Genomic DNA, 6494 nt, shown 5'->3' on the forward strand with positions numbered 1-6494 from the left:
AGAGTATTGCGGTGAAGAAGCAACTCATTATCAATTTTTTCTTGGCTTGAGGGTTGATTACTGTTTCGATGCTCCACCTTTTGGTTTTCTTTATTGGAAGAGTCTTTAAGAGATAAGTTAGGTAGCATAGCGGTTTCATCAAAAACAACATCTCTGCTAATCACAACTTTTCTATTTTGGACACCATAACTTATAGCCTTTTACACCACTTTATAACCAAGAAAAACGCATTTAATGGATCCGGTTCCAATTTTCCATTATCAACATGAGCATCGCGGACACCCAAAAATCTTTAAATCGGAATAATTAGCGGGATTACCGGACCATACCTCTTGGAGTTTTTTCTCAATGGCGGCGGATGGAGATCGGTTGATCAAAAACATCCGATGAAACCTTCGCCCAAAAACTTGGTAAGTTGGCATTTGACAACATACATCGAACTTTCTCCATGATCGTTCTATTCATTCGTTCCCCGTTTTCTTTGTGGGTATAAACGTCAAGTGTCTCATGATCCCCCGGCACAATCTATTAAACTCATGAAGCGAACTTAAGCCATTTGCATGCGGGTATTTTATCTTTTCCCATCTGTTTTTCAATCATAATTTTCCAAGACTTAAATGTGGAAAACACATCGCTTTTCCTTGGGAAGAACGCCCAAACTTTTACGGAAAAATCATCAATAAAGGTTAGCATATAATTAGCTCCCCTCCAGGCACTCCGGGCGGCCCCCGGGATCGAATGGATATACTCCAACGTTTCCTTCGTGTTATGGATTCCTCTAGTGAATCGAACTCTCTTTTGCTTCCCAAAAACCACGGTGCTCAAGAAATTCGGTTTGCAAATTCCTTGCCCATTAAGAAGTCCTCTTTTGCTTAATTTTGCCATGCCATTCTCACTCATATGCCCTTAGCGCCTTGCCAAAGTTTAGTAATATCATCATCGACAAGGAAGAGGCGGCAATTGCATCACCGATTGGATGAAACCGAAAACATATAACTTGGCAATCTTTCTTTGCCCTTTCATCACAACAAGGGACCCTTTGGAAATCTTTAAACCCCACTTTTTTGTGTTCATGCCCTTTTGAATCAAGAGTACCAACGAAATTAAATTTCTTTTCAATTCGGAACATGCCGGTCACTAAGTGTTACGACAACTCCATCAAACATCTTAACTTTAATTGTTCCAACACTGCGATTTTACATGAAGCATTATTTTCCCAAAACAACACCTTGAATCTTTGTTTCATAAGTTGTAAACCAATCCGATTGGGACTCATGTGGAAGGTGCCTGAATCAAGTATCCACTCCTCCCAAACTTTAGAATCATTGGAAGCAACTAGAAGTTCACCATCGCTAGTCTTCTACAACATCACTTCAGGAATTTTAATTTGTTTTCCTTTTTTGATTCCGGCCTCCTTTTAATCTTATTTTGTAGCTTATACTTTCAGTTTAATGTGCCCTTTCTTCTTGGAAGTTGCAAGTTTTACCTCTGTTTGAAGATTTGATCTACCCTTAGATTTACCAGGGATTCCGTTCTGTGTTCTACCCGATCATCATCAACATTCCGGTCTTGTCTCCCAAACAATGAGACCCTCTCCCGAGGTTGGGTTTAACCACAAGATGCTTCATCTTATCATACGAGGTTAAAGAATCATAAACCTCATCAATGGAGAGACTCGCGGCTATATAAAATCGTGTCTCTAAAGGTTGAATAAGGCGGGCAAACAAAGTAGAATCAACCCTAGATCTTCCTTATCATCTTGAACCTCCATGGCCTCCAAGTTTGAGAGAATTTCTTTAAACAACTTTAAGTGTTAGGTGTCTGAAGCACCTTCCTCCAAGCGATGAGCATAAAACGCCGCTTCATATGCAACTTGCTTGTTAGAGTTTTCGACATACATATTTGTTCTAGCCTCTTCCATAATCTGGCGGTTTTCTCTTTCATCACATCCCGCAAAATTTCGTTGGACAAATGGGATGTAATTGTGTTAATGCCTTTCGATCCCGCTTCTTCTCTTCATCATTAATGTCAAGGCATCTTATCTATCCTGCGGGGCATCCTCAGATCCATCAATGCAAGGCCTTGCATCTTAATTTGCCACAAAAATGGGTGTTGCATCCAAAATGAATTTCATACTTCAAAGACGCCATTAGTGATCGAGATGAATAACCGGCTCGAATACCTTTGTGAAAAATAAAATAGAATAAAATAAATAAAAATAAAGAACACATAAATTTTACGTGGAAACCCTTTGGAAAAAAAACCACAGGCGGAGGAGAAGAAAATTCACTATGTCGAAAATTTTTTACTCAAATACAAGAGGAATAGACTATTTATTTATAGGCCAAAGCCATATTCTAGTAGGATTGAAACACCTTATCCTAATCAATATAAAATAGATGGAGTTTAATAAGGTTTAAAACCTTATTCTAAAATAAAATAAAAAAGTCTAGTTTATATGGATTTTTTTTATTTTATTTTCCATCGTATTTTATTTAAATAAAATTTTTGGGTCACTTAATTCTAACACTTTCAAATCATCGCCTAATATATTTTACAATAAAGAAAAAAACATTAAAGATTACAACACCAAAGCGAATGCATCAAGACATGAGATATAACGATGCCGTTTTAATTTTTACTTTTATTCTTAAACTAGAATGCTTGACCATCCAGGACCCCCCATGTACAATTGAAGAACACTACAAAATATGGACAAAATATGATGTAAGCTAGTAGTTCTCTCTTACCTCGTGAAAGACATAGACATGAGTCAAAATATTAAGTTTTCGGATTAAAACCATTGCTTTGAGGATAACACGCTTATCTTCCGTGGGATCCCTTCGAAAGTTGGTTTGATAGAAACATGTTCGGGATGGATTTTACTCCTTTTTATCCTCTTGATTCATCTTCCTCATCGAAGATGACATTTCCATTCTTTTGCTCTCCTTGACTAAACTCACATCGGTTCGATTGCCCCCAGTTAGAGATTGAGCTTCTTCATCATCGAATTCCTCTCCCACATCTTCCGAGTATGCATATCTGACAATTAGTGGTATAAGTAATGAAAACACATTAATTAAAGCTATAAGATACCCCTCAAAAAAATATAACCATGAGAAGCCTATTTATAGGGGGAATTCCTGCCAATGAATGTAGATTCTAAAAATCAAAATATGGCGCCATAAGGTGGACTTGCTTCAGGTGAATGAACTCGTCTACAGCAGGTCAAAAGCTCAGGTGACATACCCTTTAAGCATTTTTAAGGTTATGGTCGTTAAACTGGCTCGAAAGAACTTTTTATAGGAATAAGACGCACCGTTGGGAGCTTTGAGATGGTGCCCAAAGGTAGCAAATAACACAGAGTAGTGCAAACGAAAGTATGTCCCAGAAAGCTGTGATGATCCAAGCACTTTGCCACCTCTCATTGAATGGATCAGTTGCTTTGAAGTATATCTGTAATACCGAACGAATCAGATCCGCCATTCTTGAAAATTCCAACCAAGAAAGAAATTGAAATCTAGACAAAACATACCTCATAAGTTATCCATGCAACAGAAGCAATCACTGCCACAGCTAATGCATTTGAGAATTTCCTATAGATGTCCAACTTCACTGATATTCTCTTTGCCTGGATGAAAGAAGCGTGGTTATCGTAAAGGAGAAATGTAACATTTCCCATCATTAAATCTGAAAGAAGAGAAATACAAGATACCTGTAACTGCTCTAGTGTTTTGGAAAGAGATGTAAAGATCCACAATATCAAAAATGCATCAAGGAATGCATCGGGAAGGCCTAGGAAGAGTCTTGCTCTTCCTGATACATCATTGATGGTTCCTACGTGCTCGGTAATGTCAAGCAATTCAGATGCCACAAAATAAGTAGCTCCAATAAGAAGCACCTTCGAGGTAAGACCACCTAAAGTTGGGCGTACGACACCATAGCCCATAGAAACGGAAAGTATGAGAAGTCGAGAAAGTGTTTTCTTTATAGCTCCAACTGTTACAACCCAAGCTGTAGTTACAACAGGTCTCATTCCTGTTTTGTTAAAATTAGAATAATCAAGATACCGCAATATCATTTCGAACAAGCCAAGACCAATGACTGCGGCAATGCAATGCTGAAGTTGAAGGATATCTTCCCAAAACCTCATGTATTGGGAGAACCAAATGGCACTAAGCAACAAATAAGCAATTGCCATGTACACATAGAACGTCATCAATGGAGCCATTCTTCCAGGCAAATAACCATCAGGATTCTTCCATACCGTCTTTCCACTCATTACTGTTCCCTTGAGTTTCGGATGACATGCAATAAAAAACAAATTATGCATCCCAGTTTTCTTGATGGGAACGTCAGCATTGTTCATTTGTGTTGATAAATCATTCCCATTGAACTGTATACTAAAAACCATTGGCCAATTAATCTCTGTTGCCGAAGGTATCCTAATGACTTCACCTTGCTTCCCTTCTAGCCAAGATCGGGGTGCAAATTCATTTCCACCATAAATTTGAACCGCCAATATTGTTTCTTCGGTAGCGAAAATCCCTTTTATCAACCGGTACTATGTTCCATCTCGGATTGTTCATCTGCAGCATCTTGAGTCCTCCAAAATGTAATATTTTCAAATCTATATAAAAATTACAAGCAAAACATCAAATTTTGAAAATGGAACCCTTAATTCAGCACCAAAATTCTAGTTTTACTTATGGGCAAGCATAATTGTTTTATTATATCGACGACTACACGATTGTCTAAATTACAGATTTAATTTATATATTTATCAAATGAGAACGGCACATAAAACATAGATATAGTCATATAATCATTTTTCACTTCAATAAGCAATTAATAATAGTAAATTTTAGAAAGCACATTTCATAATTTTAAATATAATAATTACGCATCTTCCGGTAATCCTCATTAATCTGTAAATGCGATAAGCATCAATGACTTGATTTCATAACAGATCTAATCCAAAACCGATCAAACAACGCTACATTTTACATTTACAGAAAATGATTCACGTTCTTAAGTAAATGAAATGTTTCGTTCATTTTACCGAATAAAAGGCGGTGGTGGTGGCGGAGTGTCGGGGAGGAGAAATGGAGTCCTTTTGGAAGGGGAAAGCATTGGCTTCATTGAAGAGTTGATTCTGGTAGATGTGGATTGAAGCGTGGATCGTTGTTAATAGAGTTGATAATATAACAAAGATTAAAAAGTCAAAAGATTTATTGGCTATTCGAAACGAGAAATCCATGACGATGAATTGGGGGACTAGTCTTCAGCCCTGACATTAGGGAAAGTAGATCGGGCGATTTTGAGGGGCGAAGGGTAGGAGAGTAAGTGAGATTGAAGCCAAATGACTTTAAGCAAAAAAGTAAGCACAACCTTCTTTTCGGTCGAAAGGTTATTATGAAGAAACACGTGTGCATTAGGGTTATTATTATTAGATAAACTACATTATAAACTATTGATAAATTTTATTTTAATCATTTAATTATAAAAAATTATAAAATAATTACTCAACTATTAATAAATTCATTTTTTATAATTTAACTATAAAAAATTATAAAATAATTACTTAACTATTTAAACTTTTAATCACCAATAAATTATCCATGACAAATTTTACAATTTAGATAATAGTAACTTTAACCCCAACTTTAACTCTACTCTTGTTTAATCGGTTTCCTCAAATTAATTGTCTTAAATTTGACGAATTAACTTCCACTACATCCAAATTCGAGTCCATTTGCTGTGCTGTGAGTGAATTGGAGAGAGATGAGAAGGGGGAAAATTGCCCCAGATGGCAATGAAGCGAGAAAGGAGACTCGAAATCCATCAATGCCTATTTCAAGCAGAGGAAGTCACGAACAGAAGGCTTCAAATGCCAGGATCTTGAAGGAGAAAATCAGGAACAAATAAGAGAATCGAGAAATGAAAATAAGGGCAAGCCGGGAAAAGGGTTCTTCGCTTGCTATCTGCTAACCTCTCTCAGCCCTCGTCATAAAGGCCATACCTATATCGGGTCTGATTCTACTGTTCTCTTCCTATATTAATATTTTGCCTCATCCTCACCGTGTTTCTTTCTTATCTCAACATTATGGATGCTAATGCTTCTTTTTTTTGCCGTCAAAGATTGATCTTTTCTTTTGGCAAGATATCTTTTCCAATTTTACCTCTAAGGTTCAGCTTTATGATTCTGTACTTCTCACTCGAGTGTTTTGAATGGTACATGACATGTTTCAAGGCTTTTATTAGATTCGTATTTACACCCTTTTAGGTTTATCTGAGTGAATTCAATTTGAACTCGATGTTTACTTGGTTATGATCTTTAAATTCAAATTTCTCTTTTTTCCCTTCAAATTTTCCGTGTAGTTTCTTTTCTGGTTCATGTTTGATTCGTTACCACTTATCATGAACAAATTGATGCTACTATCTATGTGGCTTAATAAGTCATTTAAATAATATCAGCTTGCAGTTGTTTTCCT

At 36.6% G+C, this 6494-nt stretch overlaps 1 pseudogene; it reads right to left on the reverse strand.

The window, feature by feature from the left end:
* Positions 1–2882: 2882 nt before the first annotated feature.
* On the reverse strand, positions 2883–5142 carry LOC108464881 (uncharacterized; annotated as a pseudogene).
* Between the last annotated feature and the right edge of the window lie 1352 nt (positions 5143–6494).

This window comes from Gossypium arboreum, unplaced genomic scaffold (assembly GCF_025698485.1).
Source record: "Gossypium arboreum isolate Shixiya-1 unplaced genomic scaffold, ASM2569848v2 Contig00787, whole genome shotgun sequence".
Classification (NCBI taxonomy): domain Eukaryota; kingdom Viridiplantae; phylum Streptophyta; class Magnoliopsida; order Malvales; family Malvaceae; genus Gossypium; species Gossypium arboreum.